Raw genomic sequence first — 13,041 nt, forward strand, 5'->3', positions numbered from 1 at the left:
GGTAAAAATTTGAGAGCCATATCTCTAGTAAAACTCCCTGTAGATTTACTCTTAGTTAAAAGCTTGCTGTTTTTGTTCTTTTTATCACCTCAGTTATATAAGTGAATAAAATCTGGAAAAATTTCAGTGCTGAGTATATGCTTTGAAGTTGCTCCCATAAAATTTGTAGCACCAGAACCCATGTTGAACGTTCTGTACAAAAAGATAAAGTAACTAGAGTAATTCAATTGCATGAATAGTTATAGTTTTTGCTCTATGGTAGATGCTGAATTTATGCCATGAAGGTTCAAGTTTGGATCTGGGTTACTTTGGTGTTTCCTCACTAGCTCTTTAGTAGTTGTGTTGATAAGAAATAAGGAAAGCATGCTATGTGTTGAAATTGAAAAATGAAAACTAAAACCCCCACTCATTCATGAATGAACATAGTTATGTTTACTACTCTATAAACGATTGCCCATGCAATGAAATGTGAAATCGTCACTAAATTAACTTTCGTTGGACTATAACTTTATCGTGAAGGAAAGAAATTATTATCCATGAATAACTCATAATCTTGCATTGCATATAGAAACGGTTAATCTCGCGGACGGTGACTATGAGTTGGTGCCCGCGGACTCTCGTGTGGATCAGGAGGTCTCCTTGAACTGTACTAACTTGTCTCAAGACCTGGGCCAAGCCCCAGAGGTTTTTCTGCCTGACAGTGCCCAAGAAGGCAAGCCCCGGAGCATAATCCCACTATTTTTCCGAATTACCATTCAGCTATCTATTTATTAATGTATTGTAATACTTTGTTTTCTGCATTTAAGTTTTCTAGGCGTTGATCGAAAACCTTAGATGCATGATCCCTAGGAACCTATGTTTGATACCGGATCTTTTATCAACTAGTTGCCATGCTAAATAGGTACGGTAGAAGTCGAGTGGTTCCCTGCCTCTCGCGAGCAAATAGGAATTGTACTGACTTAAATTCCTGGTGAAATTTAAGGACAATGGGCGGGGTTGTGTAGTGGTGATACCCCGCTGGTGTAGTCAAAAATGGCTAAGGTCGCGGTGTGTGGCTCATTTCGTTAAGCGTTTGAAAGTACTAGCCACATACCGAGAAATATGGTAATCGGGAAGCTGAAGTACCTGATTGGACCGGCGAGTGGAACGATCTCGCACCCTCCTGGTAGAAGTAGGGTTTATTTTTATGTCGCGACGTACGGGTACTGTAACACCCCAGGTGTTTAATTAGTTTAACCAGGGTCGTTAGCACAAAATCATGTACCTTAACCAAGAAACATCAAAACAAATAAATGTGTGCATGTGTGTATTTGTGCATAGTTTGGAAACCTTAAATAATTTTTAATCCAATGCTAGTATGCATATGAATTTGAGTTGGCATGTCTTTAACATCACGATAAATCAAAGTCTAGTTGAAATCAAAATGAGAAAGTGAAGTTTCGCGCATGAAATGATGAATCATTTGAACCAAGGTTTTAGAGATTTAAATTGTATTCTTTTCAAGTTTTGAACAAATATTCTTAGAGAATAATTTCAAAAAAACACAGTTCAAACAAAATTTTGCCAAAACCAAAGTTGTAGCATTGTTGATGTGAAACAATTTTCAAGTGCAAATATTTTCGAGTTTCGATACAAAAGTCGAAGAAAATTTGAATTTAAATCGAATCGGGATTTAACGTACATTCGTCGGGTTTTCAAATTAACTTTTGATTTGAGTCTCAAACGATTTGGTGCCTGAAACAAAAAGTGTAGCATTTGAAATTCTTTACAATTTTCTTATTCAAAATTTCTCATGTTTCAAAAAGAATCTTTGAGTAAAATTCGAATTTTGGATCAAACCTCTAATTCTCTCTCTCTTCTCTCTGCTCTCTCCCTTTCCCTGTCCAGCGCCGGCCGTGTGCGAGGCCGCCGGCCACGCGCCGCCCGCCCGGCCAGGCCACCTCCCCGGCACTGGGTTCGTCCAACCCGGCCCCCCTCCAACCCGTTCGACCTCGCCACGCGGCACTGCCCCCTTGCGCGCACGTCGAGAATGAACGCCGATGCGCCACGGCGACGCCGTGCCGAGCCAGCCGACCGCCCTCGCTTCTTCTCGCGTCTTGACCCGCCTGGAACCATCCCGCGAGCTCCACGACGCCCTCACCCCTCTCTCCTTCCTCCCTAAGCACGAGCGCCGCGTCCCGTTTGCCCCGGCCCACCGGACCGCCGCCGCCGCCGCCATTAGCGCCGCCGCGCCCTAGGCTCCCGCGGAGCCCCCTCCTCCGCTCTCCCAAGTGCCCAACATCACCCACAGCTAGCTTCCTTGCCTCTCCCCGGTGCTCCCCGACCTGCTCGACGCCGCCCCGGCCCACCGGACCGCCGCCGCCGCCGCCAACAGCCGCCGCCGCCGCCAACAGCCGCCGCCGCCGCCCCTGTTCCGCGGAGGAGCCTCCTCAGGCCGCCACGCGCCCAACCAAGGCCACCAATAGGTTCCTCTCGCCGCCCTTATGCTTTTCCCCACGTTCCCCCTCGCCGCCGGCCGCCCCGGGCGCCGAAATCCGGCCGCCCGCCACTCCCCTGCTTCAAACTCCGGCCAGGGGCCTATCCGCGAGAAGAAACAGTCTTCCAGGGGCCTCTGCGCAAAAAGTTCTTTTTTTTTCTTTTTGTTTTCCAAACCAGCAAACTTGTAAATTCGATATAAATTCATAGAAAAATCAGAAAAATGTAAATCCAAATGTTTTGGAATCCTTGCAACAAGATCTACAACTTTCATTACATGCAAATGTTTATTTTCTGTTTGTATTTTTAATCTAGGAAAAAGATTAGATTTCCTAGGCTATAATTGTTCTAGGAGTTCTACTTAGAATATATAGGTGATTTTTGGTTGGTAGCTAATTCATGCTATGATTAGTGTTGTGTAAAAATTTGAGCACCAGTTGACCTTTGTAACTAGATGAAACCCTAATCTTGGCTAGATCTAGTAAAATATTTTGTTTTTTTTATTTCTGGATGTTCTGACTTAGATATATGTATGAAACTTTTTCTGTGTATTTACAATACTAAATGAGCACCACTGTACAAGTTTCAATATTTTTAGATTTGTGTAGCTATTTCTTTGTTTTAATGATTGTTTAGTAGACTTTAATTATGATAAATAGTTTATATTGATAATAAATCATGAAAATATTTCTGAGTGTTCTTTTAGCGTAGTATAGCTTGTGCAGGGAGTTTGAGCCCCAGTTCATGATTAGAGCAGGATCTAAAAATTCATCTTGTTAAGCTGATGTATGTTTTGTTTATTTTCTCCTATTTATTTCTGTGCGTAATAAATCCTGAAAAATTCACAGTAGCTAATTAATCCCTTTTTAGACCTACTGTTAAAGTTTGAGATTGTTTTATACTCTGGTCTAATCTGTATAATTCAATATTGTTCTAGGAGTTGTCTGATTACATGATTTGTCTGGTTAATTGGCTACCAGATTTAGGATGAGTTTTGCAGGATAGCTAGTATTGTTTACCTTCTGTTTGAAGTAACTTTTGTTGAGTTTATTACTGTATGTGTGTTGAGTTACTACTCTATAAACGATTGCCCAGTAAAGTATGAATGAAAGTGTTTCACTTAACTTCGGATTTTGTTTGCATTACACCGTTGTTGTGAAATAATTCATACCATCACAGCAACTCACCTATGTGCATCTCATATAGATACTACTACTCTCGCTGACGGAACTTACGAGCTGGTGCCCGAGTCCGAGAGTGAGCAGCGCGAAGCTCGAGTTAATCTAACTGAAGCTGAGCAAGACCCGAACCCGAGTTCGGAAGAGCCCAGATCCAGTTACGCCCAGGAAGGCAAGCCCCGGAGCATGTCCTACTATTTTAAATTTATGCAACTTATTATTGTTCCTATCTATTTGTGCATTTAAGTTTACAGGAGTTGACTGGAACCTTAATTGCATAATCCTAGGTACCGATGTTTGAACACTAGTATGTGTAGGTCGCTAGTTGGCTATGCTAATGTTTCGGTAGAAGTCGAGTGATTTCCTGTCACTCGCGAGAAATATAGGAGTTGGATGTTTACTACCTGCTGCAACTATAAGGCCTACGGGCGGGACTGTGGTACTTGGGATGTCCCGTCTGTTTAGTGAAATGTGATAAGGCCGCAGTGTGTGGTAGTGGTAGTTAAGCGTTTGAACGTACTAAACACATGCCGAGAATATGGTAATCGGTAAGCTTAAGTACCTGATTGGCCCGGCAAGTGGACTTCTCCCTCACCTTCTTTGAACGTCGTTTCTCATGCGCGCACATGCGGGTGCAGAGTCGTCGTACTCTGTAGTCGAGGACGGTGACCCTGATCCACAACCCGGAAAGAAAGGGGAAATGTTGCACGTGTGACTCTGGGAGTAACCACGTGACGTGTGTTTAGGTCTGCCTTGCAAGGTTAACAAATTCGATTCGAATCGTCCGCCTCTCACGGATAATGGGACTGCTTAACTCTTTTGCCACATAGAGTAAGAAGTGAAATATGATGATGATGAATATGGTTGACTGGTTAATAAAAGATAATTGTTCCCACCATGCATGCTATTGGATAGATGCTCACATAGAATGGTTAATTGAACTAGAACCTGAAAACTATAACCTGCAATTAAGGATCTATTCTTTACTGCTTTTCGGCAAAACAAACCCCTCAAGCCAAAAGCCTTGCATGTCTAGATAAAGGGCTAAGTATACCCTCAGTCGGGTAAGCCTTGCTGAGTATTAGAATACTCAGCCTTGCTTGTGGCTATGTTTTGTTTCAGGTGAAACCTTTGAGGATATGATTGCCAGTTTGACCTGGCCTTGCACTCTTCCGCCTGGTTGGTCCGTGGAATGGGATGCGTCCCCGGCCAATGATGACAAGAACGAGTGATGTCTTGTATCGGGCTTTCTCGAGACATCCGTATCGTCGTTAGTTCTCGTGTTTACTTTCCGCTAAATTAAAGGACTCTGATGAACTTCTGTTACTTTGGTTTGAAAAGTACTTTGTAAAATTGGAACTTGGTTTGTAATTCTGTTTTTATGTCAAACTCTGTGGTGTAATATATTGTGAGGTGTTGTAATCTCTGGACTCGCCTTCGTGTGAGTTATGCTGCTTTGTTCGATCCAGGTTCAAGTGGTTTTATCGGGATTTTACCCGACAGCACTGCCGGATTGCTCCGTTTTAAGTGCGTGTTAACCCTGATTGTCGTTTTGATGACGGTTAGCGCACTTAAGCCAGATTATGTCGGGCGGGGCTGCCACAGCTGGTATCAGAGCCGAACAAAGCGTGCACCAGAGTTAGTGACGAGTTTTTTTTAAGGATTTTATTAAAATTTTGACCGTAACACTTGCGTTTGCAAAATACGTTGGTTCGTTAAGGTGGTGCCTAGTTCGTAAAGCCCTAAGGGAATTATGGGAAGTTACTAGGTGGCTATCTAACTTATGTCATTATATATTTGGCTTCCAGCACTTTACTTTCCGTCAGACCTTATTTTGTGCTCAATCAACCCTTGAATTCTGTAACGACGCACCTACGCTAAGGTAAGGAGGTAAGGATCCTCAGTCAGCTGAGGGAGTCTGACCTTCCCGTCGGTGATGCGAGCCGAACGTTGCCCTCAAGCAATGGCTTACTTGAGGTGCTGCCAATATATCAACTATCGGTTGACTATATTGGGAGTAAAGTATACTCAGTCAGCTGAGGGAGACTGACCTTCTCGTCGGTGATGCGAACCGAACGCTGTGCTCAAGCAGTGGCCTACTTGAGCTGCTACCAATATACCGACCTCGGTCGATTATATTGGGAGTAAAGGAACTTGTGAATACGCCGCTGAGTAGCGTATGTTTAACGTTGGCCATACGGCGGAAAATTGTATGGCTGCCGTTTCTATAGTGAATGGCAATGTATGGGTGAATATGTGGGCAACTGCATATGCGTTACCCATGTGGCGTAGGACACATGGGGGCCGTTCGTGAGTGCTGGCACGAAGGGTCCAGTCGTGGATATTCATATATATACATGCTATGCATCTTTTGCAGGTACACTAACCGCGAATACGTTAAGTTAAGAACGGTTAGAATTCGGTTAGACATATATAGGGAGAGACGTAATTTTGTGCTATGCTACCGGCGCTAACCCCGTAAGTCCAAAGCTATTTGGCAGTTGTTTGTTTTGTGAGGACGAATAGGTCGTGCATGCATCATGATCTTAAATTGGAAATCAATCAAAGTACACGGGGTAATGGGGAATACTGAGGTTTGCACCTGAGCACGTGATATTTTTCACGATTAAGGTCTATCTAGACTCTGTTCTGTCTGCCGTGTTTGAATATAGGAAGTTACCGAACTCAGCAAATGAATTTATTTGCCGAAGTGCTTGAGTAGAATACAAAGGCGTAGAATGTTAAAATACCCCTCTGCTGTCAAGTGTTGTTCTTGAAACGAACAGCCTTTTGTCCATGCTGTTAGATAATTCATACAAGTTTCATTTATCTGCACCTATTCTTTTGTACTTTGGAGCTTTGCATCCCACTTGCTTACGAAGGAATTTTTCTTATTCCAGATGGTGGGATCAACGCGTGGTAATCCGGAGGGTTTCGTGAACGCGAGTGGTAGCGGATCACAGCAGCCGCCACCCCCACCACCAGGCATTGCGGAAGTCCTGGCCACCCAGACTGAGTTGCTTCGTCAACTTGTCCAAGGGCAGCAGCGAGGTGGACACCACGCCCATCAACCTCAAGCTGCTGGTTATCAGGATTTCTTTGCAACCCAGCCTCCTCTGTTCCACAAGACAGAAGAACCACTGGATGCGGATGCTTGGATTCGCACAATCGAGTCCAAGTTTGCACTACTTTCGGTGCCATGTTCGGAGGAAAATAAGACTCTCTTTGCCGCACAACAGCTTCGCGGTTCTGCTCGTCTTTGGTGGGACAACTACCATGGCATGCTTCCGGCCGATCATGTTGTTACTTGGAACGAATTCAAAAATGCATTTAGGGACCACCATATTCCAGAGGGTCTTATGGAAAGGAAACTGAATGAGTTCCTGGCTCTCACTCAAGGGACTCGTACAGTTATCCAGTATGCCCAAGCTTTTAATGGTCTCTGTCAGTACGCGGGTTATCATGCTGACACAGATGTTAAGAAACGTGACCGCTTTCGCAGAGGACTCAATACCAAGCTCAAGGAACGTCTGAATCCCATCAGGGTTGACACATATAATGAGTTGGTTAATCTGGCAATTACACAAGAAGATTGCATTGTGGCTCATCGTGCTGAGAAAAAGCGAAAGACTCCACCTGGACCCTCGAGTGCTCAGTCACCGAGGTATCGTTTCGTGCAGAATGTTTCTCCTACAATTCCTCAGAAGGCCCCTCAGCCAGGGCGTTGGGTGATTAGGCCGCCACAGCAGCAGGGTGGAATGCGACCCCCTGTTCCTCAGTTAACTGGTCCCAGACCTTTTACCCCAACACCAGCCCGTCCAGGCGATAAAAATCGTTGCTTCAACTGTGGGAGTTCATCTCATTTTGCTCGAGAGTGTCCTCAGCCTAAGAAACAAAATCAGGGTCAAGGTTCTACTCAGAACAACCAGAACAAGGGAAGAAGGCAGACTGTTCAGGTTAGGCAAGGGCGAGTCAACTTCGCCACTCTTGCAGAACTTCCTGAGGGTGCACCAGTGATGACGGGTACCTTTTCTATCCACAACAAGCCTGCAGTTATACTATTTGATTCCGGTGCATCCCATAGTTTCATTAATGCAAAATTTGGTGCAAAAGTGGGTTTGGATTTCTGTCACACAAAAGGGTCTTATATGATATCAACACCGGGTGGAAAAATTGCTTCCAATCAGATTATAAGAAACGTACCCCTTAAGCTGGGTAGTAAAATTATCAGAACTGAACTGATCCTTTTGGCACTTGAAGGCATAGATATTATTTTGGGGATGGATTGGATGACGCGACATGGAGTAGTCTTAGATATTCCTTCCCGAGTTATGGAAATCAATTCCTCTACCCATGGAGCCACTACTCTTTATTTGCCCTCCCAAGAGTGCACCAATTCTTGCGCATATGCCACGAGCGAATCCAGAATAGAAGAAATCCCAGTAGTATGCGAGTTTGTCGATGTTTTTCCGGATGACTTGCCAGGAATGCCACCGGATAGGGACATCGAGTTTATCATTGAGTTGCAGCCAGGCACTGCACCTATCTCCAAAAGGTCCTATAGAATGCCACCTAAGGAATTGGCCGAATTAAAAATTCAACTGCAAGAACTTCTTGACAAAGGTTTCATTCGCCCCAGTGCATCACCTTGGGGTTGTCCGGCCTTATTTGTGAAGAAAAAGGATGATAGTTTGAGATTGTGTGTGGACTACCGGCCTCTCAATGCGGTGACAATCAAAAATAAATATCCCCTTCCCCGCATTGATGTTTTATTTGATCAGTTGGCTGGAGCTAGGGTGTTTTCAAAGTTGGATCTTCGTTCTGGATATCATCAGATTAAAATTCGACCCTGTGATATTCCTAAAACAGCCTTCTCTACAAGATATGGACTATATGAATATTTAGTCATGTCCTTTGGCCTCACAAATGCACCTGCCTATTTCATGTACCTTATGAATTCGGTGTTTATGCCTGATCTTGACAAGTTTGTCGTGGTCTTCATTGACGACATCCTTGTTTATTCCAAGAATGAGGAGGACCATGCCAAACATTTGCGCATCGTTCTTCAACGTCTTAGAGATCATCAGTTATATGCTAAGTTTTCCAAATGTGAATTTTGGTTAGACAGGGTGAAATTTTTGGGTCATACTATATCCAGTGAAGGCATAGCCGTTGATCCTAGTAAGGTGCAAGAAGTGATGGACTGGAAATCTCCTGCTTCCGTTCATCAGATTCGCAGTTTTCTTGGTCTAGCTGGATATTATCGTCGATTCATTTCGGACTTCTCAAAAATTGCTAAGCCTATGACCGAACTGTTGAAGAAAGGAATCAAATTTGTCTGGGATGAAAGATGTGAGAAAGCTTTCCACACTTTAAGGGAGTTGCTGACTAAAGCCCCCGTCTTAGCTCAACCTGATAATGCCAAGCCCTTTGACGTGTATTGTGACGCGTCTGGTACAGGTCTTGGTTGTGTGCTCATGCAAGACAATAGAGTCATTGCCTATGCTTCACGATCTCTTCGGCCTCATGAGCAGAACTATCCCACTCATGACCTCGAGTTAGCAGCCGTCATCCATGCTCTGAAAATTTGGAGACATTATCTTATGGGCACTCATTGCAATATCTACACAGACCATAAGAGTCTCAAATATATCTTCACCCAAGCCGATCTAAATATGAGACAAAGAAGATGGTTGGAATTAATCAAAGACTACGATCTCGAGGTGCACTACCATCCGGGCAAGGCCAATGTAGTCGCGGATGCACTAAGCCGCAAGACTCATTGTAATTGCCTAACGGTGGAATCTTATGACCAGACACTGTGTTCTGAAATGAGAAGACTAAATTTGGAAATGATTCCCCAAGGCACGTTAAACCATATTTCCATTGAACCAACCCTCCACGATCAAATTATCATGGCGCAACTACATGACGAAGGCATTAACATCATCAAGCAGATGCTCTCCCAAGGGGAAGAAAAATATAAATGTTTCCGCCAAGACCACAATGGAATTCTATGGTTCGAAAGCCGCATAGTCGTTCCAAAGAATCATGAGCTCCGAAAGCAAATCCTCGATGAGGCACACCTTTCCAAGTTTTCCATTCATCCAGGCAGTAACAAGATGTATCAAGATCTTAAACAAAACTTCTGGTGGACTAGGATGAAAAGGGAAATTGCTAAGTATGTTTCGGAATGTGATACCTGTCGGCGAGTGAAAGCCAGCCACTTGAAAGTAGCCGGCCCTCTTCAACCTTTGTCTATCCCATCATGGAAATGGGAAGACATAAGTATGGATTTCATTGTAGGATTGCCAAACACATCCCAGAAGCATGACTCTATTTGGGTTATCGTGGATAGGCTCACAAAGACGGCGCATTTTATTCCAGTGCACACTACTTATACTGCCAAGAAATATGCCGAGATTTATCTCGATCGCATTGTTTGCCTACATGGCGTACCCAAAACGATCATTTCTGATCGTGGTACTCAATTCACAGCACGCTTTTGGGAACAATTGCAAGCTTCTCTTGGTACCAAACTGATTCGAAGCTCTGCTTATCATCCTCAAACCGATGGACAAACAGAGAGAGTAAACCAAATCCTAGAAGACATGTTGAGGGCTTGTGTCATTCACTTTGACAAGAGTTGGGATAAGTGCCTATCTCTAGCGGAGTTCTCATACAACAATAGCTATCAAGAAAGTTTGAAAATGGCACCCTTTGAGGCCTTGTATGGTCGAAGATGTCGTACTCCTTTAAACTGGTCGCAAGTTGGAGAACGAGTGGTATTCGGACCTGATCTTGTAACCGAGGCAGAAGAAAAAGTGAAGGTAATCCAAGCAAATATTAAAGCGGCACAATCTAGGCAAAAGAGCTATTTCGACAAAAGAAGAGATCCTTTGCAATTCGAAGTTGGAAATCATGTATACCTTCGGGTTTCTCCAACCAGGGGTGTACAAAGATTTGGAGTGAAAGGAAAACTAGCTCCCCGGTATGTAGGCCCCTATGAAATCATCGAAACTTGTGGACCCGTGGCCTATAGAGTGAAACTTCCTCCGCAACTATCCACCATACACGACATCTTCCATGTTTCTCAGCTTAAGAAATGTGTCCGAGTTCCCACGGAGATTGTTGAACAAGAGGATATACGGGTAGAACCGGACCTTTCCTATGTGGAATATCCTATCAAAGTTCTGGATCGGAAAGAAAGGGTGACAAGAAGAAAAGTAGTTAAAATGTACAAAATCCAGTGGAGTCATCACACTGAAGAAGAAGCCACTTGGGAGACTGAGACCTATCTAAATGAACATTACCGTGGTTTTCTAATTTCTCTCCAAGGTACACACACCTTCCACACTTAGCCTAATTACTCGAATCTCGGGTCGAGATTCTTTTTAAGGGGGGTAGGCTGTAACACCCCAGGTGTTTAATTAGTTTAACCAGGGTCGTTAGCACAAAATCATGTACCTTAACCAAGAAACATCAAAACAAATAAATGTGTGCATGTGTGTATTTGTGCATAGTTTGGAAACCTTAAATAATTTTTAATCCAATGCTAGTATGCATATGAATTTGAGTTGGCATGTCTTTAACATCACGATAAATCAAAGTCTAGTTGAAATCAAAATGAGAAAGTGAAGTTTCGCGCATGAAATGATGAATCATTTGAACCAAGGTTTTAGAGATTTAAATTGTATTCTTTTCAAGTTTTGAACAAATATTCTTAGAGAATAATTTCAAAAAAACACAGTTCAAACAAAATTTTGCCAAAACCAAAGTTGTAGCATTGTTGATGTGAAACAATTTTCAAGTGCAAATATTTTCGAGTTTCGATACAAAAGTCGAAGAAAATTTGAATTTAAATCGAATCGGGATTTAACGTACATTCGTCGGGTTTTCAAATTAACTTTTGATTTGAGTCTCAAACGATTTGGTGCCTGAAACAAAAAGTGTAGCATTTGAAATTCTTTACAATTTTCTTATTCAAAATTTCTCATGTTTCAAAAAGAATCTTTGAGAAAAATTCGAATTTTGGATCAAACCTCTAATTCTCTCTCTCTTCTCTCTGCTCTCTCCCTTTCCCTGTCCAGCGCCGGCCGTGTGCGAGGCCGCCGGCCACGCGCCGCCCGCCCGGCCAGGCCACCTCCCCGGCACTGGGTTCGTCCAACCCGGCCCCCCTCCAACCCGTTCGACCTCGCCACGCGGCACTGCCCCCTTGCGCGCACGTCGAGAATGAACGCCGATGCGCCACGGCGACGCCGTGCCGAGCCAGCCGACCGCCCTCGCTTCTTCTCGCGTCTTGACCCGCCTGGAACCATCCCGCGAGCTCCACGACGCCCTCACCCCTCTCTCCTTCCTCCCTAAGCACGAGCGCCGCGTCCCGTTTGCCCCGGCCCACCGGACCGCCGCCGCCGCCGCCATTAGCGCCGCCGCGCCCTAGGCTCCCGCGAAGCCCCCTCCTCCGCTCTCCCTCGTGCCCAACATCACCCACAGCTAGCTTCCTTGCCTCTCCCCGGTGCTCCCCGACCTGCTCGACGCCGCCCCGGCCCACCGGACCGCCGCCGCCGCCGCCAACAGCCGCCGCCGCCGCCCCTGTTCCGCGGAGGAGCCTCCTCAGGCCGCCACGCGCCCAACCAAGGCCACCAATAGGTTCCTCTCGCCGCCCTTATGCTTTTCCCCACGTTCCCCCTCGCCGCCGGCCGCCCCGGGCGCCGAAATCCGGCCGCCCGCCGCTCCCCTGCTTCAAACTCCGGCCAGGGGCCTATCCGCGAGAAGAAACAGTCTTCCAGGGGCCTCTGCGCAAAAAGTTCTTTTTTTTTCTTTTTGTTTTCCAAACCAGCAAACTTGTAAATTCGATATAAATTCATAGAAAAATCAGAAAAATGTAAATCCAAATGTTTTGGAATCCTTGCAACAAGATCTACAACTTTCATTACATGCAAATGTTTATTTTCTGTTTGTATTTTTAATCTAGGAAAAAGATTAGATTTCCTAGGCTATAATTGTTCTAGGAGTTCTACTTAGAATATATAGGTGATTTTTGGTTGGTAGCTAATTCATGCTATGATTAGTGTTGTGTAAAAATTTGAGCACCAGTTGACCTTTGTAACTAGATGAAACCCTAATCTTGGCTAGATCTAGTAAAATATTTTGTTTTTTTTATTTCTGGATGTTCTGACTTAGATATATGTATGAAACTTTTTCTGTGTATTTACAATACTAAATGAGCACCACTGTACAAGTTTCAATATTTTTAGATTTGTGTAGCTATTTCTTTGTTTTAATGATTGTTTAGTAGACTTTAATTATGATAAATAGTTTATATTGATAATAAATCATGAAAATATTTCTGAGTGTTCTTTTAGCGTAGTATAGCTTGTGCAGGGAG

This window comes from Panicum virgatum, chromosome 6N (genome assembly GCF_016808335.1).
Source record: "Panicum virgatum strain AP13 chromosome 6N, P.virgatum_v5, whole genome shotgun sequence".
Taxonomy (NCBI): domain Eukaryota; kingdom Viridiplantae; phylum Streptophyta; class Magnoliopsida; order Poales; family Poaceae; genus Panicum; species Panicum virgatum.